Source organism: Taudactylus pleione, unplaced genomic scaffold (assembly GCF_031769625.1).
Source record: "Taudactylus pleione unplaced genomic scaffold, aTauple2 ptg000256l, whole genome shotgun sequence".
Taxonomy (NCBI): Eukaryota; Metazoa; Chordata; class Amphibia; order Anura; family Myobatrachidae; genus Taudactylus; species Taudactylus pleione.
The window spans coordinates 3,650,505-3,676,643 of record NW_028284658.1 but is presented as its reverse complement, the minus strand read 5'-3'; the positions used below and the strand labels follow the sequence as shown (position 1 = coordinate 3,676,643).

The 26,139-nt window shown below is 46.6% G+C and overlaps 1 protein-coding gene across 2 annotated transcripts in view; it reads right to left on the bottom strand.

Annotated features, from left to right (window-relative positions):
- MYL9 (myosin light chain 9) overlaps window positions 1-11,248 on the bottom strand; it is an 80,732-nt gene extending 69,484 nt beyond the window's left edge. The window contains exon 1 of one of the 2 annotated variants that reach the window (XM_088480576.1): window positions 11,142-11,248. The gene's annotated coding sequence lies outside the window, so the exon portion shown is untranslated. The remainder of the gene's footprint in view (window positions 1-11,141) is intronic. The other variant, XM_088480575.1, reaches the window with a different exon arrangement.
- Window positions 11,249-26,139: the final 14,891 nt, after the last annotated feature.

Sequence of the window (26,139 nt, the reverse complement as noted above, 5' to 3'; positions counted from 1 at the left end):
TTTTGTGATCAGACAGTCAGGAAATGTTGGCAATATATTGCAGTAACATGCTTCTTGCTGTCATTAGCTAAGCATAATGCATGGGGCCCATTGTGGGAGAGAAGCTTCCCAGCTGGGAGTGCAGAGCGCTGTCCGTATGAAAACGATTGTTCGATCCAAACTCCTGCGTTAAACAATGAAATAGTGAACACCAATCTTAAATGTACAGTAGCAGAGGCTGATCCATTTAGGATCCTCATCTACTTCATTCCACTGCTACCCCTCCCTCCATCATAGGCGCTTGAACAGGGAGCTCCCTGCTCTTTCAGCTGTCATCACCACATGAAAGCAATTATATTCCAATAAGGTGATTTAAATAAACCATTCAGCATACCAAGGAGGTGCACCAGCACACAATCTAACATGACATTTTTTTTTTACAATCAATTGCAAAGTTCAATTACATCTCATAAAACAATATATCAAATATTTTAATGATATTAGATCAAACCTAGATTTCAATTACTGCATGAAGATGCAGTTTGCCACTGTAAACTGACAAGAACCTAATGATGTGTTAACCACAGTGCAGAGTCATATATACTCAACCATGCTATGAGCTTTGTAATAAATACACAGCCATAATGTATGGCAAATGATTAGGAGGGATGTACAGGTGTATAAAATAAAGATTACCGAAGAGGCAGCTGCAACAGTCACACTGTGGTAGTGATTTGGTAGATCAGCTCAAATGCTGAACTAGGGATGGCTATCAACCATCGATGTTTTCAAAACATTGATGCTGGCCAACCTATGTTAACTAGCTTTGCCAATGGTTCTCCGCCATCGATGGATGAGAGGGAGCCGATGGTTTTTTTTTCCCCCCCGACAAGACTGAGCTCAGCCTCGCCTCTCGGCAAGCAGCTATGCCTCGCTACCATTTTAGATTGGCCGCCGGTCCGCAGTGCCACCAGCAGCGGTGCCCATCGAGGGGGTACAAACAATCGATGGTTCACCATACATGGTTTTAGTGCAGTGGTTCTCAAACTCTGTCCTCAGGACCCGGTCACATTTTCCAGATCACACAGCAGGTGCACAGGTGTATGCATTACTCAGTGACACATTTTAAAAGATCAACAGATGTAGCTATTTATTTCACTTGTGATTCTGTTTGGGGTCCTGAGGACAGAGTTTGAGAACCTGTGTTTGAGTGCCATTGATGGTAATCACCAATGGGCCCATCAATGGACACCCCACCGACGGTCATCCCTATGGCGATCTGCTTGATCCTTGTTCTTTCAGAAATGGGGGGGGGGGGGGAATAAGGTATGGATACATTGCTAAGCAAATTAAGCCAAATGAACATAGTATACTTGTAGATATGTCTCCCCATACTTGTCTACTCTTCCAGGAGTCACGAAGGGCTCCGATTTCTCGGGTAGCCCTCCGCGCCACTGAAATAAAAAAAAAAGGAGTCAGATCTCCCGCATCCCGCCCACCTCCTAGTGAAGTGGGCAGGAAGGGGAGATTTTCTGAGAAATTTGTGGGTCCGTAGGGAGGGGTGGCCGCCCCCTCATCACAGACCACAAATTGCAAGGCTTTCCTGTAAAGGGGCGGGGCTTAATGGCAGCTATTGTCTGGCCCCACCCCCAGAGGAGAAGAGCAGCAGGTCCTTTCCGGCTGCTCACGGAAAGGTGCCATGAAAAGTCGGTAAATAAGGGTCTCCCTAATACGAATTGTGTATGAAATGTGGCAAATGTGCACTGCACCAACAGGAGAGAATAGGACCGGGAATAGGGGTGGTAACTATAATGGGGGGGCGGGTAAGAGATGACAGGGAAGCTGCTGAGGCACATTTATTTTAGGGATGTGCAGGCTCGGATAGGTTCGAGTTTGCACGTGGAGTTCGGATTTTTCCCTCCAAAAAAACGGAACTCAGAACGAGGCAAAACGTCATCTTACATGGACGAACATCATCATTCCTGGTCTTTTGTCCAGGAATGATGATGTTCGTCCATGCAAGATGACGTTTTGCCTCGTTCTGAGTTCCGTTTTTTTGGAGGGAAAAATCCGAACTCCACGTGCAAACTCGAACCTATCCGAGCCTGCACATCCCTAATTTATTTACTAGTATGTATGCGTATATATTGTGACAAAAGAACTGGGGAAGTTGTAGAAGGGAGCCAAGTTTGTCCCAAGTTTCTAGGTTCTCTCTGGTGGTAATTAGGCTAGTGAGCAGCCTTGATTCACAGAACACCTGAGAGGCTAATAAAGGGGTGTCAGTTTTCCAGTCAGTGTCTCATTACCTGAGGAGCAAGCTGATGGTATGCAGAGAGACACCATTATTACTGAAAGTGAGCGCTGTGGTCAACTGCTATTTTGTAAGTTTAACAGTAGGTCCTTCCACCTGTATAGAGGGAAGCTTTTATTTACAAGGGCAGATTGAAAAGTAATGGAGTAATTTTTTTTATTCAGATGACTTCACATGATCAGATGACTTCAATACATTTTTTGCAGCGTTTCAACAACGACTCAAAGACGTGCAGTAGACTGTTTTGGGACATCACTTTTAGTGTTGCAGCTTCATCTGTTGAGAACTTCTTTCCGCGCAATTGTTTTTTTTCAGGGTTGGGAATGCCTAGAAATCACAGGGCGCTAAGTACGGGCTATATGGAGGGTGTTCAAGCGTTTTCCCATTAATTTCAGTTAGTGCTGCCAATGAAACAGCAGCAGCATGTGGTCGGGCATTGTCTTGTAGCAAAAACCACTGTTTCCTCAGCAAATGTGGTCTTTTCTTCCTCATGGCTCCACACAAATGGGTTTTCAGGAACGTTTGCATAGTAGTCACCAATAATTGTCTGTCCACAGGGAACCCAGTACTGTGCACATCAAAGAACAGCAGAAGCATGACTCCAAAGGAATCACACAGATTTTTTGGGCTGAGGTGAATTGGCGTGTTGCCATACACTGGACTGTTTGGATTCCGTACCGTAATGACGAATCCACGATTCGTCATAATCGATGTCAGGATATATGGTATCCTCTCCAACATTCGAACGGTGTTCTTGCACAATTCAACTCGTCGTTGCATCTGCTCTTCTGGAGAGTTCTGGGTACCCACCTGGCACACACGTGATGCATTTTCAGTTCCTTTGTCACAATATGCTGAACCCGTTCGAATGAGATGCCAAGTGAAGCCTAACATTTGCGTAAAGTTAACCTTCTGTCATCTTGCAACATCTTCACAGCTTTGGCAATGTTGACATCTGTAACCGCAGTGGATGGTCTCCAAGAATGCGCTTCGTCAGTCACTCACATATTACCCTCTTTGAAGTGCTTCCACCACCAATCACATAATCTCTGACGTAATCTCACAGACACGTCTTCCTCATCTACCATGACGAAACGTATGAAGATCTTCCACTCACTGTAACCAAACATAGAAGACTACGACAGTCCAATCACAGGTTCAGACACATCAATGTAGGTCTGGTGGTCTCCACAGCTTCTGGTCATAGTCCCTCCATCTTTGCACTGGGGAAGGGGGTGCTGGGAGTCGAAGGAGCTGCCTGGAGGCAGAGGGCTGCCGGGAGGGAAAGTGTCTGTTGGGAGATGCATTTCTCCCTGCTGCTTGCGACTCCGGCGAGTGTTCACACACGCGGAGGGCATATAGACACTCACACAATCACTCTCACGTACTTACAAACTCTCACACACAGTCACACATACTTAACACACATGCTGCTGCAGAAGACAGGGTCCAGACAGCCTAGATGAAGAAGACACTGCTTCGGAAGAGGAGTAATTACTGCAGTGATTCCCAACCTCAGTCCTCAAGGCATACTAACAGTCCTGGTTTTAGTGATATCCATGCTTGAGCACAGGCAGTTAAATCAAAATAACTTGGGTACTAATTAAGTGACCTGTGCTCAAGTATGGCTATCCTTAAAACCTGGACTGTTAGTGTGCCTTGAGGACCGTGGTTGGGAATCCCTGAATTACTGACTAATTGAGCTAATTGCAAGCTTAATTAGTTATTATGGGGGTGCCGCAGGGGTTTCAGAGCAATTCCTGACTAAATGCCCTAAAAATATGGATTTTAGAAAAAATTGGTCATGATCTGGGGCTGCACAAAAAAAAAAAAAAAAAAACTTCCTGCCGCTCAAAAAAATGTAAAACCCTGCACCTATAATATTTTAAAGTGGGATATTTGCTATTCTCGCACCTAATTGGATGCTCCCCTTAAACAAAGCTTAATTGGTATTAATGGGCCTTAAGCGGACCTAGAAAAAACATTCCCCACATCATTACACCACCACCAACCTGATCAGTTGGCACAAGGCAGGATGGAAATCTGGACTGATTTTATTTATACTAAATTCTGACTGTCATATACTGTAGCTGTCACAGCATATTTTCAATATTCAACAAATCAGCCAACATTTTCCCAGTATTCAACTGTCCACTTTTGGTAATCCAGAGTCCACTGTGGCCTTAATTTTCTGCTATCAGTTGACAGGGATGGAAGCTGGCGTTTTCTTCTGCTGTAGTGCATCCACTTCAAGCAGAGGCGTCTTTAGAGAGGAGGGGGCCTGTGTCCATACCCCGCCAGGGGCCCCCTCCTCTCTTCCCGGCGGCCGGCAGCCAACTGGCATGGCTGGCCGGCCACCGGAGCATTAGTAGACTCTGGGCACTAGAGTATGCCCGGAGTCTACTGCGCAAAGCGCGGGAAAAATGGATGCCGGACATTTTTCCGTTTTTTTGTACAGCACTGACAGCCGGCGCAGGACCTTGGAGAGGTAAGTTTTAAACAATATGGGTGTACAATACGGGACCCCCGGGGGCTAGTGTGCACCACACACCTTGCACCCATTATAGATACGCCCGACTTCAAGGTTCATTGTGCTGAGTGTTCAGAGAGATGCTCTTCAACATTCCATTGTTGCAAATCATGTTTTTTGTGTTGCTGTTGCCCTCCTGTCAGCTCAAACCAGTCTGAAAATGTCCCTGCCATTTTCTAAACATTTTTAAATATATACAGTACATGGGTCTCCTGTTATAATATAATGATTAGCAGCAGCTGCCGAACATCCTCCAGGATGAAATATCTCAGTGAGAGTGGAGTGACCACATTGAGGGTTGGAGGAGAAAGTGTTACTTTGGTAAGCTCCTCGTTATTAGCCATTTCTACGGACAATTCGTGTACTTTTTAGGATATTTTTTTTTAATCACTTTAAAATGATAGTATTTTTCCATCTACTCCCTTTTGTTCTCCTCTTCCCATCATCCGTTAATGTCCGTCTGCTCTGTTTGTGTGTGTATGTATGTTATATTTCTTGATTGCACAAATTTATTTTGTTTAACCTTAAGTCTCTATTGGATTTTTCTTGAGACAATGGTGTTTGTATGATCTTAATGATTCTTTCATAAACAAAATTCTATCTAAAATTATCCAGGAAAGAAAACTTATAATAAGTTAAATACAATTTTTTTTCTCTTGCTTGGATGGAGATAGCTGGGCTACAAGAGTGGACATCACCGGGGGCATGGTGTTTTATGAAGTTGCAAAATATATTTAAAACTATTATATAGTTCATTAAACCTTCGGTGCCAAAATCTATATTCGCTTACCAAAATACTGTAGGATCTCATTCAAAGTTGTATACTACGCCGATCTTTTCACAGTTGAACTATAATTGGCCTTCTTTGCACATGTGTCTAGTGGTGGGTACACACTATACAGATATATCTGTAGAGGGAGGCAATCGGGAAGCCGACTGCCTAAATACCGGCAGCCGGCTTCCCGACTGTCATTTCCCGGCATGGGTGAAATGCCGGGCGTCTAGACGTAGATGCCCGCATTTCCCCGCCCGGCATCCCGATCGTAGGGATGCCGGGCGCCGCGAGCGGACAGCCACGGGGGGGAGGGTTAGGTTTAGGGCTCCCAGGGGGGACTTAGGGTTAGGCACCCCCCCCGGGAGGGTTAGGGTTAGGCTAGGGGGAGGGAGGGTTAGGGTTAGGCACCCCCCCCCCGGGGGGGACTAAGGGTTAGGCACCCCCCCCCCGGGGGGGACTTAGGGTTAGGCAACCCCCCCCCCCGGGGGGGACTTAGGGTTAGGCAACCCCCCCCGGGAGGGTTAGGGTTAGGCTAGGGGGAGGGAGGGTTAGGGTTAGGCACCCCCCCCCCGGGGGGGACTAAGGGTTAGGCACCCCCCCCCGGGGGGGACTTAGGGTTAGGCAACCCCCCCCCCCGGGGGGGACTTAGGGTTAGGCAACCCCCCCCCCGGGGGGGACTTAGGGTTAGGCAACCCCCCCCCCGGGGGGGACTTAGGGTTAGGCAACCCCCCCCCCGGGGGGGTTAGGGTTAGGCTAGGGGGAGGGAGGGTTAGGGTTAGGCACCCCCCCCCCCGGGGGGGACTAAGGGTTAGGCACCCCCCCCCCGGGGGGGACTTAGGGTTAGGCAACCCCCCCCCCCGGGGGGGACTTAGGGTTAGGCAACCCCCCCCCGGGGGGGACTTAGGGTTAGGCAACCCCCCCCCCCGGGGGGGACTTAGGGTTAGGCAACCCCCCCCCCCGGGGGGGACTTAGGGTTAGGCAACCCCCCCCCCCGGGGGGGACTTAGGGTTAGGCAACCCCCCCCCCAGGGGGGACTAAGGGTTAGGCAACCCCCCCCCAGGGGGGACTTAGGGTTAGGCAACCCCCCCAGGGGGGGACTTAGGGTTAGGCAACCCCCCCCCCAGGGGGGGACTTAGGGTTAGGCAACCCCCCCCCAGGGGGGGACTTAGGGTTAGGCAACCCCCCCCCCCAGGGGGGGACTTAGGGTTAGGCAACCCCCCCCCAGGGGGGGACTTAGGGTTAGGCAACCCCCCCCCAGGGGGGGACTTAGGGTTAGGCAACCCCCCCCCAGGGGGGGACTTAGGGTTAGGCACCCCCCCCCCCCCCGGGGGGGACTTAGGGTTAGGCACCCCCCCCCCGGGGGGGACAGGGTTAGGCACCCCCCCCCCGGGGGGGACTTAGGGTTAGGCAACCCCCCCGGGGGGGACTTAGGGTTAGGCAGCGGGGAAGGGGGTGGTTAGGGTTAGGCACTTGGGGGGGGAAGTTAGGGTTAGGCACCCCTAAGGAGGGTTAGGTTAGTAAATACTTACCCATCCACGATCGGGATTTCCAGCGCTGTCGGGCTTCCGCTGCGTCGCACTCTGCTCCTGTCGGGCTGCCGCTGACGGGAATCGAACCGCCGGCCATACCAATTCCATCTGCAGATGGTGGTTGTTTGTACACACTGACCGCCTATCATCTGTGTCTGCCCGCAGGTCCCGGCAGCCAGGGGGCGTGTTTTGGCAGGCGAGGGGCGTGTCCCGCCCCCCTCCCTACGGCTGCTGCTGTGTGTGTATGGGCGGTCACACACCTACCGATGGACAGATATATCTGCAGACACATCTGTCCATCGGCTGTGCAGCACAGCCAATGCGATATGTCAGTGAATGCAGACGTTCACCGACATATCGCGGGTAGCCATGGGCGCTGAAAAGGGGGGGGAGCGGGTACAGTTTGCCTGGGCTTGCTAGAAGGGCCCGGCTCCGGCCTGGCCTGGCCTGGCCCCCCCCCCCCCCCCCCTCCCAGCAGCTCAGCACATAGCTTGTGCTGGGCTGCAGTGCAAGACTGCTCGCAGCTGCTGCAGCAGCCGGAGCAGTCTCCTATGGCTGTGGGGGCGGGGGAGCGATCACAGTGATTGCGCCCCCCCGGTTAGCGCCGCTGCCAAAGTGGTTTATTCTTTATTTTTTGTTAAGGGGGCATGGACATGTTAGGCCACGCCTCCTCCGTTACCTGAGCCTGGCCGAGCACTCTACGGCCCTGCGGGCAGCAGATACATTGGCCGATGAATTGATCGGCCAATGTTTCTGTCAGTGTGTACCCAGCTTAAGTCGCACGATGCATGTGTCAAGTTGCTTGCAGCGACTATTTACTCGCAGTGAGATTGACAGTCAAGAAGCTATTAGGGGAGGTAACGGGGAGTGGCAACAAAGAATGCAGGCGTGTTTGACTATTTCAGGGGCGTCACACCCTGCAATCCCGTACGCAAGGAATATGGCTCCAGCGTCTGAATTCCCACAGCCATTCTGCAGGACCATAGACTCACCCAGGACAACAACAATGCAATGATATGCGATCAATGCTGTGCCTTTGGACGCATATGCTTCAGATGCTTGGATTTGCAAAGTTGCAGGTGGGCGTCTCAATGTATCTCCTGTTGGCTGAAACATTTGCATATTTTCAAATATCAGCTGTGGATCCACAGCTGCAACAGCATAAGCGTACATAATTAGGTTTGGGCTGGTCCTGAATGCAAGATTTGTTGGTTAGATATTTGCAGTAATGAGAGGTTTACAGGTGTTCCTACTAGAGAGTCTGTATGTGTATAGATTATATATAAATATCAGTTCATGTGAAACAGTTAACAAAATGTGTTATGTTAAGCTTGCCTACTTTTGAAAAAGCATTTCAGGGAGATTGTGAAAATTATGCTGGGGATACACTATACAATTATCTGTCAGACATCTGTCCAATCTGGCTGGTTGGAATGAAAACCTGGTAATGTATGGGAGCAAATGACAGTCGATCATATGGTCTTAAACACTGGAAAAAACGATTATTCAAATTGGTTACATTTGTGTGTTTTAACCAATTTGTCTGAACAACCATTTTTGGCTGTTTTCCAGGGTTTGTGAGCAAATGATGCATGTCATTTGCTCCCATACATTATCAGGTTTTCATTCCAACCAGCCAGATTGGCCAGATATCTGACAGATAATTGTATAGTGTATGCCCAGCACAGAGCCGTAACTAGACTTTTTGGTGCCCTGTGCCAGAAAGAGCATTGGTGCCTCCCTCATTTTTCAAAGGAACATAATACACCCAAAAAAGGGGAATGGCCTCATGGGGAAGGGCCAGGGAATAGATACGGGAGGTCAGGAGATGCCGGGGATGAAATAAGAGGAAGCTACAAGTGAGAATGATAATAAACAGAAATTTGACTGGCCCAAACAGCGCCCCCTGACCTGTGGTGCCCTGTGCGATGGCACCGGCCGCACTACCCTAGCTACGGCCCTGGCCCAGCATAACACCTATGAGCGCGGCGGTAAATGGACGTGTACTGCTACATCTGAGAGAAGTGCCATAAAATTCACTTACATCCAAATGTAAATGAGCCCCAAAGCAGTTAGCAATATCTATTTGTTTATGAAAACACACTAAGGGGCCTATATATCAAGCAGTTTTTTAAATAAAATTATTCACAGAAATCTCCGGCAAAGTTCTAATTAGCATTTCAGATCGCAGTCCCCATTATTATCAATGGGGACTACGATCTGACCCCTATGTATAAACTCCAAAAAGGGATTCTTTTCGGAGTTTAGCCCCGGTAGTTTACACCAGATGGTGTATACTAATGTTCAAGACCATCGCGACCTACAGGCTTGCGACGAGACCCTTGTGCTAAATAGAGCCGGAAGCTCACCACTGAAACCTTCAGGAACGCCTCCGTTCGGCAAGCCACCCCCCCTGCCCGCCTACCAAACGGGGCGAGCTGTCAATCACCATCGACAGCTCGCCCCCTTTAGTGTGAGACCTTGAGTGATGGAGCGCCCGTCGCTAGCCGGGTCTCGCACATGCCCACGACAGAGCCGGCTCCGTCGTGCGCATGCCGAATGGGCAAACATTGACCCGGTTGCAAGCGCTCAGTGCTTGCGACCAGGTCTGAATCAGGCCCAAAGTGTGCAGTGTAGGACAGTAATGTAAATACAGAGACATGTGCTCTGTGTGCAGGCTGGTCAGCTGACTGGAAAAAGCCAATCAGCACTATTTTGTCAGACCCAGGTCGAATATCCCGGGTCTGTACCATGTAAGAGCCAAATAACCCGGGTCCGACCCATGTTTAACCCGGGTTGAAATACCGGGTCAGTCGACCTGGGTTATTCATTTTGGTGCAATTTAAAATCATGTTGACCCGGGAATAACCTGGGTTATTTTGGCGATGTGAAAGGGGTATTAGGGAGTCTGTCTCCCTGACAATCAGGGACAGTTGGCAAGTGTTAACCCTGCGTCAGGCACACCTCTGGGACTCCCAGAATCAGGCGCAGTGCGCCTGACAGGCGCCTGTTATAAAATCATCATTAGCACCTAATTAACTCTATTCTAGCATTCTTAAAGTGATCACTGACCTTCATTAGGATGTATAAATAGAAAACATAGGGAAATCTGATTCACAAAACCACATTTATTAACCTTGAAGCAAGTAAAACAAAAAATACTAAATTTTAAGAGGCGCAGTGTGCCTAAGAGGCCACCCTGGCCAAACAAACATATTTCCACAAAATACCCACAACCTTTGTAATTTTCATTCATAAAATGAGCAAAATACACAAAATTTTGAGAAAATAAAAAGTAATACGTACCTTCAAAAGTCGGACGAGTTTGGGCGCAATGAGCCTGAGAGGCCAGGAAGGTCACTATTGCACTCCACACAGGTAGAGGGAAAACTGACTAGGGGGGTTTCAAACAGCACCTAGAGGCGGAGAGGTGAGCGAGAACAGCTTTGTGGCGCCTGTCAGGCCAACTGCGCCTGACGCAGGGTTAAAATCCTTATTTATTCGTAACATAAATGCAAGTAGTTTTCCTTTGTACTGACATATTTCTGATTTGCTGTCCATCAGACCAAACCAACACACAATTTTTAAACCTGAACTCAGAAAATATCCCAAACTATTTAAATTAATTATTAGTTAATATTATGATTTCCAATTAAAGCAAACAGTTTTGTGTAATATTATGAAGTGTATTGCCAATATACAGACAGCTTCAATAATTGAAAAAAAAAAATAATATGATAAAAGTATGGGCTTTGATTCATATGGGAAGCAATTTTGGGAAGTATTACAGACTTCCTCCCTGCTGAAAGTCACAGCAGGCAAGTATCAGACCCTGGTACCTTAGCTGTGTGGCCAATAACTTGCATTTAGGTAGAGATCCAATGTATTATGCAAGTTAGAATATCTTCGTTCCTGACATTTAAACCTGTGTATCTTTGTTTTGCACTAATCAGTAGTTATAATGGCTCCACCTGCATTTTATAATTAGTAGCCGTAAAACATAAGTACATAACCTACCTTTTAGATTTACAGAGGGGTCGGTCCCGTGTCTCCCTCCTCCTCTCCTTGATCTAACAGGAAAGCTTGTTGCTGCTGCTTTGTACTTTCAATTCAGAATTGGTAATGTGGCGTCAGAGTCTAAAGAAACATTGTTATGTCACAGCTCCCTCTACTGGTAACTGAGCATAATGTCCAGCAGAGGGCGGTGCAGCCTGAACACTGACGATGCTTGAGCTGAGGATATATAGAACAAAGGGGTAGTGTAGTCTTGAAAGCAAAATAAACTTTATAAACAAGCAATATGTATAGAAACAGATTAGCCAGATAGGTAGTTACATGTGTGACTCTCCTAGCCATCAAAGAATTTAACATAAGTGAGGTCTACATTTAAAAGCTAAACTAATTTATAATACTGCTACAGTAGCATTTTAATTTTAGTTTGCGAAAAATAAATGTTAATGGTACATGGACTATTGTCAAAGGACATCATCTTTCACCAAGTGCATATACTAGCAGTCAAAGGACATCATCTTTCACCAAGTGCATATAATAGCCACAGCCGTAACGAGACTGTTTGGTTCCCTTTGCCAGAGAGAGAATTGGCGCCCCCCTCCCCCCATTTTTTAAATAGGGACATAAGATAGTGCACCTGAAAAAGGGCCATGGCCTCATGGGGACGGGCCAGGGAAGAGATAGGGGAGGCCAGGAGGAGATGCTGGGGATAAAAGAAGAGGAAGCTACAAGTGAGAATAATAATAAACAGGTACATTGACAGGCCCAAACAGCGCCACCTGCCCTGCGGTGCCCTGTGCCAAGGCACTGGTCGCACTACCCTAGTTACGGCCCTGATAATAGCAGTCGCCAAGCCCCATGACAAAAACATTTTGTGTGTGCCATTGCTTAGATTTTATGATCAGAGCCGTAACTAGACTTTTTGGTGCCCCGTGCCAGAAAGAGCATTGGCGCCCCCCTCATTTTTCAAAGGGACATAATGCACCCAAAAAAGCGCCATGGCTTCATGGGGAAGGGCCAGGGAATAGAAAGGAGAGGCCAGGAGATGCTGGGGATGAAATAAGAGGAAGCTACAAGCAAGAATGATAATAAACAGAAATTGACAGGCCCAAACAGCGCCCCCCCTGACCTGTGGTGCCCTGTGCGATGGCACCGGCCGCACTACCCTAGCTATGGCCCTGTTTATGATCATACATAAGTGACGTCCTATGCATGACGATAGACCTGTATCGACTCTCAGTAGTAGCACAGTGAAACTGAAAGGAAACAATGAGGGGTATCCAATTAGCAGCGCTGCTAATTGATTGTTGTGCCGATTAGCACCGAAATGTCGCCCGATGCCGGCACTTATCGTGGATATTTTTTGGTAAGTGCCTTTTTTTTCACCACCTCAATGGCGAAAACACATAGGTCCGCGAGCTTATCATGGGTATATGTATTTTCGGGAGAATTATCCTATTATTTCGACCGAAATAATAGGATAGGGTGAAAAAAATTGTTGAAAGACGGGGATAATCGGCAAAAAATACCCATTTTTCACAGAACACAGCTATCCATTAGCACCTGAACAATGTTCGGGGCTAATTGGATACCCCCAATAGTGTTCCACAGACCCTCCAACATGACCCCTTCCACCAGTAACAAGATGCTCTGCTCCAGTAGTTCCCACCTAATTTATGATTGCTGCCACCTGTGTTGAAACACTCTTCTCATCAATTACCTAGTTCAGCACAGGTGACTACAATTATAAATTAGGTGGGAAATCCAGGAGCAGAGCATTTTCTACCTAGTGGAAGGGGTCATGTTGGAGGCCCACACAGGCTCATAAATGCAAAGGGTCGGCCACCAGAGTGAATGATCAAATGGATGGGCCACATGGACTGGCACAGTGGTAGTTATACTGCTGTTTTTCACACATGCCACAAATTTACCATACTATCCCTTTAAACTGGGACACTCATGAATTACACAGGTTTTGTGGCTGATTAAAACAGGGTGAAATTCAGGCTTGAAGTCAGCCAGCCACAGAACCTGTGTAATTCATGAGTGTCCTGGTTTAAAGGGATAGTATGGTAAGTGTTAGGATCTGGGGTTAGTATAAGGGATAGTATGGTAAGTGTTAGTATCAGCTGCACACTAATTGATTTTCTTGTCTGTGCACAGCCCAGGTGCACACTAGTCTCGTTAGGGAGCCTTGCTCTGATTGGGTCCTGTATCTGTTAAATTTCAACCCTTCACTCCATGCCAGTGATAGCGTTCACATGTTCCGGTTCTAGCATGGTCTCCTGCATCCAGTTGAGGTCCATTATCCAGTTAGCTTTATTGTTCTTGCCGTTTGTGTCATCCAGGTGGCATGGTCCACATTTGTACTACCTGCCGCTCGTGTCATTCTTGGCGGCACGGTCTGCATTCCTGCCCTCTGCCGTTTGTGTCATCCAGGTGGCAATGACCACACTCAGTGTCCAGAGTGCCCAACCCAGCGTCCAGCAGCTTGTGTCAACCCGGTGGCACAGGTCACACACCAGAGTGGGCGATTGAGTAAACTGCCGCAAGTGTCATCCCGGTGGCACTAAGCGCTCCTCAGCGTCCTGTATAAGCAACCTTGTGTACTGCCGCTAGTGTCATCCCGGCGGGATAAACCGCATCTCAGTGTCATCTTTTCAACTCGTTCAGCCCTCAAGGCTGCTACACAGCACAGAGGCTGCAACTTGGTCCAGAGGCTGCTACCGGCCCAGAGGCTGCACCTCATCTTACAGGCCCTCAGGCCACAGCCAGCCAGGGCTGCTACAGGCCCAAAGGCCGCATCTCATCTTACTGACCCACAGGTCACAGCCAGCCAAGTCACTTCCAGGCCTCAAGGCTGCTGCACGGCCCAAAGGCTGCACCACATCTCACTGGCCCTCGGGCCACAGCCAGCCAGGGCTGCTACCGGCCCCAAGGCCGCATCTAACTTTACTGGCCCACAGGCCACAGCCAGCCAAGTCACTTCCAGCCCTCAAAGCTGCGGCACGACCCAAAGGCCACAGTTTCTCTGCAAAAGGGACAGTGGTATTACCTGTAAGGGCGCTGTGGCGTGGTCCTTCTGGTGGAGGGGCTGGCGGCGGGCGTTGGCTGTGTGAGGTGTTCCGCAGGCACTGTGTCATTCTGGCTGGGGTAGGCCTGGTGTTTTTTTTTTTTCATTCCGCTCTGGTATGGGCACCGCCATCTTGCCTCTGGTCACGTGACTTAGTTGATCCAGTCCCGGCGTTTCACATGCTCTCTCTGACCTATCACGATTCTGCATTGGTACTTAAGGGAGTTCAGAGCTTCTCATAGTTGCCAGTGCAATGTGATTCACAGCATATGCTGTGAGAGTTCCTGTGCTCCTGTTATCTGTCTGTTTTAGTGCTCGCCTGTGCTCCTGCTGGATCCCAGCTTCCAAGTAGCCTGCACCGCTCTGCCTGCTCCCAGTCTCCTGCTGGAACCATCCTGCACCTTCTACTTACCCTTTCCCTGCCAAAGGACCTGTATGTACAGTTAACCCTGAACCTACATTGCCTCCATTTACCTGTTTCTACACTGAGCCATCTCAGTACAACTCTCCACTTAATTCATCAGCTGCTGCTATTCTATTTACTCCATTACTTCTCCGGATTTCATCTCACCAGTTTCAATCAGTAGTAGTGTTATCCTGTCTGCAGCCTTGCAGTGACCATTTGGATTACAAAGACTTTTATCAGTTCTGCCACTACCTGGACTATACATATGTGACTACAGTTTCTAATCCTCACCCTCCTCTTAATATTCTGGACTTTATTTTATTATCCGTGTGCATGTCTGCAAGTTCACCCATTGAGAAACCCACTTTTCAATTTAATTTCAATACATCACAGTGGCTAATTTATGCATGCCCCTGCAACGTCATTCAAGCGCACTGGCACGCCGACGTTTCTCCGACCACTCCCCGTCAACACCCACAATAGCACTTTCTGTCAATCACTCTGTGATGGGTCTGCGTAGACACTGTGATCGCCAATTGCATGCATAATTGCAGTTGCGATCAGTAGTGAATTAGGCCCTATATTTAAAAAAACAAAGAGACAGACCCTGAGCAAAAACCTCTAGGTTAGGGTATATAGTCTTAGTTTGAGTTAATATTTATGTCCACTCATGTAAAATTCCAGGACAACATGGATCAAATGTTCCTGAGTTTAAAATATGAAGAAACCTTAAAAATATCCAGTATATAGGTACGAAAATGAAAAACTTCTCAGAGTTCAGACAGTCTGCCCAAAAGAATTTGCCACTTCCTCTTCTTCACATAGCACCTCTTGTTCCTTAAATGATAAAAGGGAACAAAACAGGTCGCCAATAGTGTGATACAATTTTTTATTATTAGTGGCAATATTCTGTTTAAAAAACAACACTTGTGAGGCTGCGTACCACAAGACCAGGTGTATACAAACACCATCAAGCGTATAGTATTACATTAATCAGGTACCTCCTGGGACCAAGAATCTACCTGCTCCGTTCTAGCCTGGATGGCCGCCCCTCCACAAGTCCACCAACGTGTTTCTGCTTTAGAAAGCCTTTGTCAAGGTGTGTAGGGCTAGACTGTCTGTATTCTTTAAATCCCCCTCCCTCCTCATTCATTGGTTCATTGTAATTAGGAGATAATTGAGGTGAAGCACTTACATATATAAACATAAAACATATGAAATAAACTTACATCATATACTGTAATCAAAGCCATATGGAATCAGTTAATTTATAAATAATCTGAATGTATATTGTATCGTTTGCGTTCCACTCTATTGTACCAGTGGAACGCATCAACTTCAGGTTCCTGTTTGCGGAAGTTCATATAAAATCTCTAAGGGGGGCTTATGCGTTCCACCTTCTATCGCAGTGGAATGCACGCGCCTCCACGTGGGCCAGAGTTGCCGTCCTAATTGTAGGTGACAGGCTCTCACTAGTACAATGGCCGGACTCCTCCGGTTTACGTCATCTGTGTTCCACCTCATAGTAGACGTGGAACGCATCGACTTCCGGTTCCTGTTGGAGGTGGTCCGTCGGATATTCAATAGGAGCACTCATGCGTTCCACCCCCCGTTTGTTGTGGAACGCACGCATCTCCCTATGAGTCAGAGATACTGTCCTGTCTGTAAGTGACGGACTTTATACTGCTCTCCAAAAATCTAGGGACCAGGCTTAGCAGACTTCCCCTGGAAGTCCTATGTCCATATATAATGATGCTCCCTTGCGTTCCAGCACTCATTCTAGATATATAAAGGTTACATATTAATATTGAAAAGGTGATCCATCTATTATTATAGCGATCATACCTTAGGCTTAATCACATTTATAGTATATAATATTACTTCCATGGAGCAATCTAATGTAGTGCAGAACATAAAACATGATGTAAAATGCGATCGGTAGTGAATTAGGCCCTATATTTACTGCTCACGATGTTCTAAATTATATTTGGCCCATAATGCTAAGGGCTCTATTTATTAAAAATTTTTTTATTAAAATAAAGTGAAAAAGGGTGTTTTCACACCCTTTTCACATTAGTTAAGTATCACCTATATTTACTAAAGGGCAATTGGAGTAGAATTCGTAATATTCTACTCTAAGCCCTAATTATCACAAAGTTTTAGTAATCAGATCGCATTTCCCATAATTGTAATGGGAAATGTGATCTGCCTGGAATTTACTAAAAATATATTGTGAAAAAATACCGGGGGAAGCCCTGTGATAATATTCAAGGTCTCCCCCGGTTACCGGACTTCTGCTCTGCACTATATATAGTGGGAGTGTTCTGCACTCTCATCTTTGTTTGTCCCAGCTACTGGGGTGCTCTTCAGGGCTCTCCAAGGGATGTCCCACACATATGTTGCACTCCACTTCTGTAGCAAAATGGCACTCTCCAGATTGTATGAAGTGTTTTACATTTTTATTTTGAAGTTTTACTTGCCCGGGTAATGGGGGCGTGGCCTAATCGCGGGAAGCGTGGCCACACCCCCTTCCCGGAAAAAAGATTTGCAGCGCTGCGAAGCTGAGCGCTGGGGAGGGGGACGCTCTGGGCCCCCTCAGCCCTGCTCAAAGCCAGGGGGGGCGCGATCAGTGTGATCGCTCCCCCCCCACAGGCATAGGAGACTGCTGTGGCTGTTGCTCAGCAGCCACGAGCAGTCTCCACTGCAGCTCAGCACACGCTGTGTGCTGGGCTGCTGTGAGGTAGGGGGAGCGCCGCCGGGCCCCTCAGGAAGCCCAGGCCCCGGTAATCTGTACCCGCTCCCCCCTCCTCTCGGCGACCCTGCATACAGTCTATATTCTCTACCACATGTACACACACACACACACACACACACACACTAGGTCTAATTTTTGTTGGTAGTCAATTAAACTGCCAGTATAATTATTGGATTGTGGGAGGAAACAGGAGTACCCATAGGAATTCCACCCAAGCACCGTGAGAATATACAAACTCCACACAATTAGGACTTGTGGGAATTAAACCTATGACCTGTCTGTGCTGAATACTGTTAGCTAATACAGTAGATATGCCTGCAAATGAAGGTTGGGTAACTGTAGAAGAGACAGAATGAGTGCTATCTCTGGTGGACCATTAATGATATTATTTATTTTCAGTATTTTGTCCTTGCATCACACACTTGTAATGTCCATAACCTTTATTACAGTATAATTACATTATCAACTCAGTACTCTAAACTCTTGGATGAAGAGCTGACACTCAAATGATAGGTCTATCAGTCGCTTCCACTATACCCTGCGTGGCTCTCTCGACTTTTGCAATTAAGGTACAGATAAAGCCACTTTCTCAAGATTACCGTACTTCTTCTTATGATCTCCTTCTCAAACTCATTCATTGCATCAGTACCTGTCTCTCTACCAGAGCATCTTTTGGTTACGTACCAATAGAAATTGTGTTCACAATCACATATCTGTCCATGGGACTTTCAATGCCCAGAACACCCTCTCACACTTTGTGCACCCCTAAGCCTCTCTTCTTTCCTGTTAGTTATTCAAACTCTTTACCTTATGCCTTGTACCAATCTGTCTGTCTTCCGATTGCCTAACATCATTTACTTATCCGGGATGTAGTCACCAATCCCAACAGCAGTCGGAATCTCAGGTCCAGAATCCCGACGCTGGTATCCTGACGGTAAGTATTAGCTTTAGGTTTAGGGGTTAGGCACTAAGGGGACGACTGGGATTAGGCTGCGGGGTGGGGGTGGGATTAGGGTTCGGCTGCAGGGAGGAGGGTTAGGGTGGGTTAGGGTTAGGCTACTTACCTTCAGGTATCGGGGGATTCTGGCTGTCGGGATGCTGCTGTTGGTATTGTGACTGCCGGCATCCCGATCACTGGGATCCCGTACCCAACCCACCCATCCATTAGTAGCTAATAGCTATTTCACAACAGCTGACTGGGCTTACATTAAAGCACATGAATCTAATTGAAGACTTCTGGACACAAAACTCAAAGCAGAATAATCCCATTATGTAGTCTCACGCCCTGCTTGATGTGAACATGCTTGTACTGTTGTGAATGTTAACAAGCTGCACAAGTAAAGAATACTGAAATAAGTACATGTGTTATGGAGTGTGGAACATGAGGACAAGAGAATGTAATTGTGGGTTAATTCTGGGCGCAGCTCATTACAGTAATGTGCAATAATATGTGTTTATTACAGGGTGGTTATCTGCACATATTACTAATATCTGCATAAAGCCAGGATATCATTCCTACAGTTAAGGTTGAAACCAATTTGTACTTCTGTGGCCTACTCTCAATTCATTCCGCAAGCATTTCCCTGTGTGAATAGTTAGAACCAAAAGGATTATTTATGGCTCAATATTTTAGAGTCAAAGTTTCAGAGTTCTACACGATATTTTATTCCTACCTGGGCTGCCACACAGCCTCCTTCTGCTGACACATTGGCATATGTAGATACTAATTAGCTTTGATGTCCCTCTGTCCACAGCATGCTTAAACCAACTGTCTAAAGTGAGAAAAGTTAAAGCACCTGATATGTCCGCAGGGGTACATCAGAGGAGGAGAATATGGGATTTGAAATAATACACCATTTAATTACCAAGACATAGGGTCTCATTCAGACCCACTCGCTGAGCGCTCGCAAGGGGGTCGATGTTGAGGCCATGCGCACTCGCAGCGGCCGCACTGTGCGTGCGCAAGCCCTGGAGCGAGAGAGAAATTCTCTCGCTCCGGGGCTCACTACAAAAGGGGCGGCTGTCGATGGTGATCGACAGCTCGCACCATTTTGTAGGCCGGGTGGGGAGGTGGCTGGCCAAACGGAGGCGCTCCCAAAGGAACGCCTGCCGTTTGGGGGCGCCCCACTGACATCACTCGTGATGTCATTGGTGAGCTTCCGGCTCTATTAGAGCCGAAAGCTCACTGGGGCTTGCGGCAGACGAGACCCCACCACAAGGGTCTCGTCGCAAGCCCTGATGGTCGTGATGGTCTCGACCATCGCAAACATCAACCTGGTCACTCGCTAAAGCTGTGGGTGGTCACCCGCAGCTTGGCGAGCGGCCAGGAGGCCGGATTTTAAATGTGAAGCGGCCGCCCTCATTCAGAGCGAGTGCTCGCATTTTGCGAGCGGCTATGAATGAGGTCCATAGACAGGAGATGTAGATACATTAATTATGTAGGGATCATCAAGGATCATCATGGAATTTTGTCATGGCTGGAGGGGTCTTTGGTATAGGATTAATGTCTGTGATGTTTCACATATCTTCAAGGAATTTGGGGAGTAGATTAACATACAAAACTTTATGTCCTTCCCATATACCATATGATCTGAGTATCTCCCAAAATCTGTCTGACCCCTTTGCACCTGACCCCCATTGCACCTGCAATTCAGTTTGGCATATATTAACTTTTGCACTTACTGTGCACAGAAAGTCACCTTTGTGTGTTTACGGGGATTCTGCAGTCATTACAAGTATCCAAAACAATTTCAGTGAGTATGTTCCACCACTGTAATAGCAACAGCAATAATAGTGTTTCAACAGCTGGCTGCACTTACTGTAAAACACATGAATTTAATTGAAGTCTATAAAAATTGGACACTAAACGGAAAACAGATTAATCCCACTATGTATTCTCACACTGTGCAAGTTTCCATCCTCTAAATATACTCTCATGAGTAAGGAACACTATAAGAAACAAGCAGAATGTCATCATGACAGGATGAACAGGGTTATTTATGGCTGTAATAGTGATTTGCTCTCTCTGGGTACAGTTCATTAGTAGTCACTTGTAGTATTCTACTACTTAAATAGCGATCACATAAAGATGGGGATGTGCTCCTAAATATTTTTCATGGATTTACTGTTGTATCAGTGGCTGGAAGGTCACGGAAAAGGGTGACTGGTTAAATCACATAAGCAGGCGTAATATGCGTTAATGTTGCAAGGAGTACATCCCTAAAGATGCTTTTCATAATGACTTTGAAATGTCAGCATCAGCAGGTATTACAGTTGCCAGAGTAACCAGCATGGTATGCTAGTGCCTTAAGGGGGACTTGTTTTAGGATGTTTAGTTTACAAAGTCCAATGACTGGGAGATGCTTTGTCAGTCCTAATTATATCATTAGGACTGGTGTAGAGGGGGCACACAGTAACTGCAGATTTGATGTAACTGATTGCTGACAGTTTTATTTACTGGAAGTATCATGCAAACAAAATACACAAAATAACACAACTTATTATCCGTCTGGATCTAAATAAACATTAGTCAAAATAATTTTCTAACAAAGTGAGAACCTCAGTGACCCATATGTTTGCGGATGCTTTGGACCCTGGAGCAAGGGGTTCTTTGTGCAACCATACCCCCTATCTCCATATCTCCATCTCTTCTTACTGGCTGATGACGGTGCCTGCCATCTCTCCATAGTCCACAGGCACTGGCACATCATGGTGACCTAAGTTCATGGCGACATGCCAGATGCCAGTCATGCCATTTCGGTGACGTGCTATAGCAGAGTGCCTGTGGAGAGATGCTAAACACAATAAATTAATTGAAATACTTTTGATGCTTTCTTCATATATAAAACAGTTTCTAATTTATGTTTAGCATCTGCGTCGCTGGGTACATAAAAGCAACTGGTGCTTCTTTCTCAAATGCAGTGTCTCCATCCGAGTCATGTTTTCTCTATAGATATTTCAATGTCTGATAGAGGTTGACTAAAGAATTACCTGCCCAGCTTTCATAAAATTACTTGTAACAATCAACTTACATACACAACAGAAAAAGGGGATAACTTCTTGGCATTTTTAAAATTAAAAGACTGTTAACTTAAAGGCTTGTAACCTGATAAGTAAAGGGTAACGTATAACCATTTTAATCTGGATTAGAAAATATAGCATTTGAGATCAATGTAATGTGAAATTAATAAGCATACATTTGCAATGATAATATAAAATTTTTATAAAAAGGTAAACTGAGCCGTGGCAATGGATAACGACAATATGGAATAGTAACACTTTATAAAAAGAACTATATTAACAGTATTTCCAAGATCAGACCCTATCTCGCCCAGGATGCTACTAAAACCCTCATAAGCTCACTGGTCGGGGTAAATTTACTAACATGGGAGTTCTATTAAGAAGTGATGTTGCCCATATCAACCAATCAGATTCCAGGTATTATCTTCTAGAAGGTGCTAGATAAATGAGAAATAGAATCTGATTGGTTGCTATGGGTAACATCACTTCTAAATAGAACTCATTTTAGTAAATTTACCCGTCATCTCCAGATTGGACTACTGTAACCTCCTCCTATCTGGCCTCCCCAAATCCTATCTCTCTCCTCTTCAGTCTGTCCTCAGTGCTGTTGCTAGGCTCATCTTCCTCTCCAAATGCTCTACATCTGCCTCCCCTCTCCTACAAGCCATCCACTGGCTCCCCTTCCCTTTCAGAACCCAATTCAAGGTTCTCATGCTCACTTAGCCCTCACCCAATCCTCTCCCCTTTACATCTCTGATCTCATTTCCCTTCACTCTCCTATCTGCACTCTTCGACTGATTAATTAATTGTTCAACTAATGCACACCGCTTTTCATGCCAACTGATTACTTCCTCCCACTCCCGCCTCTAAGATTTTGCCTGTACCTTTGGAACGCTCTCCCTCTCCCCATCAGACTCTCCACCTCTCTACAATCATTGAAACGGGCTCTCAAGACCCACTACTTCATTAAAGCCTTCCAGCTCTCATCCTAACTTGCTGCTACATGTTCCTTCCTCCCCGTCTACCCCATCTGTGTCAAACCTGTTTGACTGCCCCTCCCTTTTAGAATGTAAGCTCTTACGTGCAAGGCCTTCTACCCTCTTGTGCTTCTCCCTACTTCACTTTCATCTACTTCTTACTCCCCACTAGGGCACCTAACACTTGGTTGCTTATGCTCTGCTGCTTATGTGGGTGTTGTGGTTGCTAATGTAGCAATGTATATTATCCATGCCCTTGTCCTGTATTGTATTGTATTGTACTGTAAGTCACTGGTTACCTAATTGTTTATTTACTATTTAAGGCACTGCGGAATACTTGTGGCGCCATATAAATAAATGATAATAATAATAATAATAACAGTAGTTGGTTGAAAATACCCTTGAATGATACTCAGTTATGAAAAGAAATGGATTCTAGGCTTCTAGTATGTGGCTGTGTATCATACAGTCAAAAGTTATGCCAAGATCATGGGCTAACATGGGCTTAAGAGGTGTCATTTAGAAATGTGAGTATAAGTTGTGGAAATAACTCACTCTCTGGGTTCACGTCAATTAGAAGTGAGTTGGCTTGTGTGAGATGTCACAGCAAATTCGCTATGTGAATAGCATTTAAAATGAAATTCCAACCTTTTATTGCTTTTTTCCAGCAAATACTTACTTTGTGCACATCCCCTTGAGCAAGTGAGAAGGTAGGGAACACCCTTCCCAATGAATGATCACACATATGTAGGGGTTTAAATAGGTATTATTTGGCCAATAAAGACATGTCAGTCAGTGCTGTAACAGGGCTATATAGCGTCCTGTGCTGGCCCCGCCCCCTGAGCGCTTGATATCCTGCAGAGGGGGTGGAGCCACCAGCATTGGGAAGTGCAGCACTGAGGGGAAGCAATCGGGAAGCTGACTGCCTATATACCGGCCGCCGGCTTTCCCACTGTCTTATCCCGGCATTGGTGAAAGGCCGTGCGTCTAGATGTAGCCGGCGCCCGGCATCACGATCGTAGTGATGCCGGGCGCAGCGAGCGGACAGCCGCGGGGGGGAGGGTTAGGTTTATGGCTCCCGGGGGGGACTTAGGGTTAGGCACTCCCCTGGGAGGGTTAGGGTTAGGCTAGGGGGAGGGAGGGTTAGGCACCCCCGGGGGGGGTTTAGGTAGCGGGGAAGGGGGTGGTTAGGGTTAGGCACTTAGAGGGGGGATTAGGGTTAGGCACTTGGGGGGAAGTTAGGGTTAGGCACCCCTAAGGAGGGTTAGGGGGGTTAGGTTAGTGGATACTTACCTATCCACGATCGGGATTTCCAGCGCTGTCGGGCTTCCGCTGCATCGCACTCTGCTCCTGTCGGGCTGCCGCTGACGGGAATCGAACCGCCGGCCATGCAGCCGGCGGTATTTCATACCCATTCCGCACTGAGGATGCTCCGAGCACTTGCACAGACTGCAGGGTGCCTGTGTGGTGGCACTGCAACAACGATCCTGGCTGCAGGGGGCCATTCCAGAAGCAAAGGCCGTAGGGAAGCAATAGTGCTGCCCACAGAACTCTGCGCTCTGTGCGACGGCAATGGTCACACACCCCTAGTTCCAGCACTGACGTCAGTTTTCAGGAGCATTTCTCTAAAAAGCACAATAATGGGATACTATTATGTGGGATGGGTATGGTGAGGAGTTGCATTGATGGGAAAGGGGTTTTAGAACTTGCAGATGGAAGCTAAAAAGTGTTTTTTTCCATATTTTTACAAAGTTGTATAAAAGCAATGAAAAATCACTTTTCGGACCTTTTTTCTGTATCCTTGACTGCTGTAAATAATTTAATTTACTAAAAAGAATTACTTGATGGATATTATTTTTCCACCCGTATTAAAAAAATGCATGAATCAGCCATTTGACACCTGTTAAGAACTTCCAATACTTTCCTTATGGCCACGAACAGCTTTGTATACTGTCCTGCTATCTTAGGGCCTGATTCAACAGCGATCGCAACTGCGATTACCCACGCAATTGGCCGATTGTTGCATTCTGCGCATGCGTATGCACCGCAGTGCGCGTGTGCGAACACTTCACTGCGATTGGGACTGTGATCTCAATGTCTACGCAGACCCATCGCAGAGTGATTGACAGGAAATACCGTTTGGGGGAGGTGACGGGGGGTGGCCGGCGAAACGCAGACATGCCAGTGCATTTGAACATCGTTGCAGGAGCGTCCATAAATTAGCCACTGCAATGCCATATGCAGCTTGACTTTTCACTGCGTGTGATGAGGTTAGCAATTCCTGAGTAAGGTCAGAGCTGGTACGTGAGGCTGCGTTTGTACTCAATGTTACTGATGGTTTTGCAGTCTTGCAAAGTATTACAGTGGGTGTCCTTATGTTGTGCTGCAACGGCATAGCGATAGCAGAGATTAGCATAACTTCGCAGTGAGACTGCGTGCGGAATCGCTATTGCAATCGCAGTTGCGATCTGTACTGAATTAGGCTTAGTAACAACTTTTTGGGGTCCGGGATTATTTCTCCACTTTTTCAAGTACTTCTGCTAGTTTGATTTTTGGAGAAAAGTAATGCAGCATCCCTGCTAGCGCATCAAATTGGCATTTCTAATTGAATCTCGTATTTTGTTGGTGCGCGTATTGCTGTGATGTATGTTTGATTCTGTATGCTGTCATCTATTTGAATTGACCCCTCTGAGTTTGAAAAAAGTGGCAGTAGAAACAGAGATTGTTGGACATCTTTACAAAACTGAATAACACTGAAGAATAATGACATGTTTCTTATTACTAAGAACTAGGATGAAAACATTTCTCACTGTGATGATAATTTAAGGAGGAGTGGTCCCATAAACGACTAGTATGAGGATGAAGATAATCTGATAATGTAGATAATATTCATGGTATATGTAATACTGGGTAATGCAATAACACCAAGGCTAAGGCTGGGTACACACTAGAGCGACGGGCATTCATTCCGACATCGGAACAAATGCCTGTGAAAAGTGATTGTGCGTCCACATTGGATGACTGTAATGAACGACAGAACCATCACGTTACATAATTCATTAACAATGCACTGGCCGCTAGTGATATCACTAGGTTTGATGTGCAGCAGATCAAACCTGGCGGCTGTCGCTAGCAACTGCGGAAACGCACAATCATTCGTACATACTGAGCGATGTAGGCGATGTGTCATTACGAAACTGCATATAGACTCCGACATCGCTCCAGTGTGTACCCAGCTTAAGCTTCTGCAGTACTGGCAATTAGGTCCATATATGGTGTTATGCAGTATATGGAGGGTTTCTCCTGCTTATTGCGGACACTAACCAGTACTGGACACCGTTACAGTGCTTTAAACACAAATTAAATGCCTGGATGGTACTGCAATGATTCTCCTGTATTGATGGTACTGTAGTTGTACTATCAGTAAATATCAATAACACGGAACAATGGATAGTTAATAGGATACCTGTGAAAAACTGGAACAATTACAGACTCTCCTTGGACCTCTTGCAGCTTAAGCTAAGGCATTGGAGAGACTACCCCTTGGAACTAGCAGTCACTTCTGGCAACTTTCTTCAGTAAATTCCTGATAGATTGGCATATCTTTTTGCAACACTGGCAGCCTTCCCGGTAAGGTTGTCTGATAAACATGCAGCTATCTCTGTACACTTTCTAAGGGATTAGGAGCTCTTTCCATCTCCAACAATACCTTGCTCTGCGCCATTTGTTCCCATTTTCCTCACTCTTAAAAGTGACTTATCATGCATACTGCC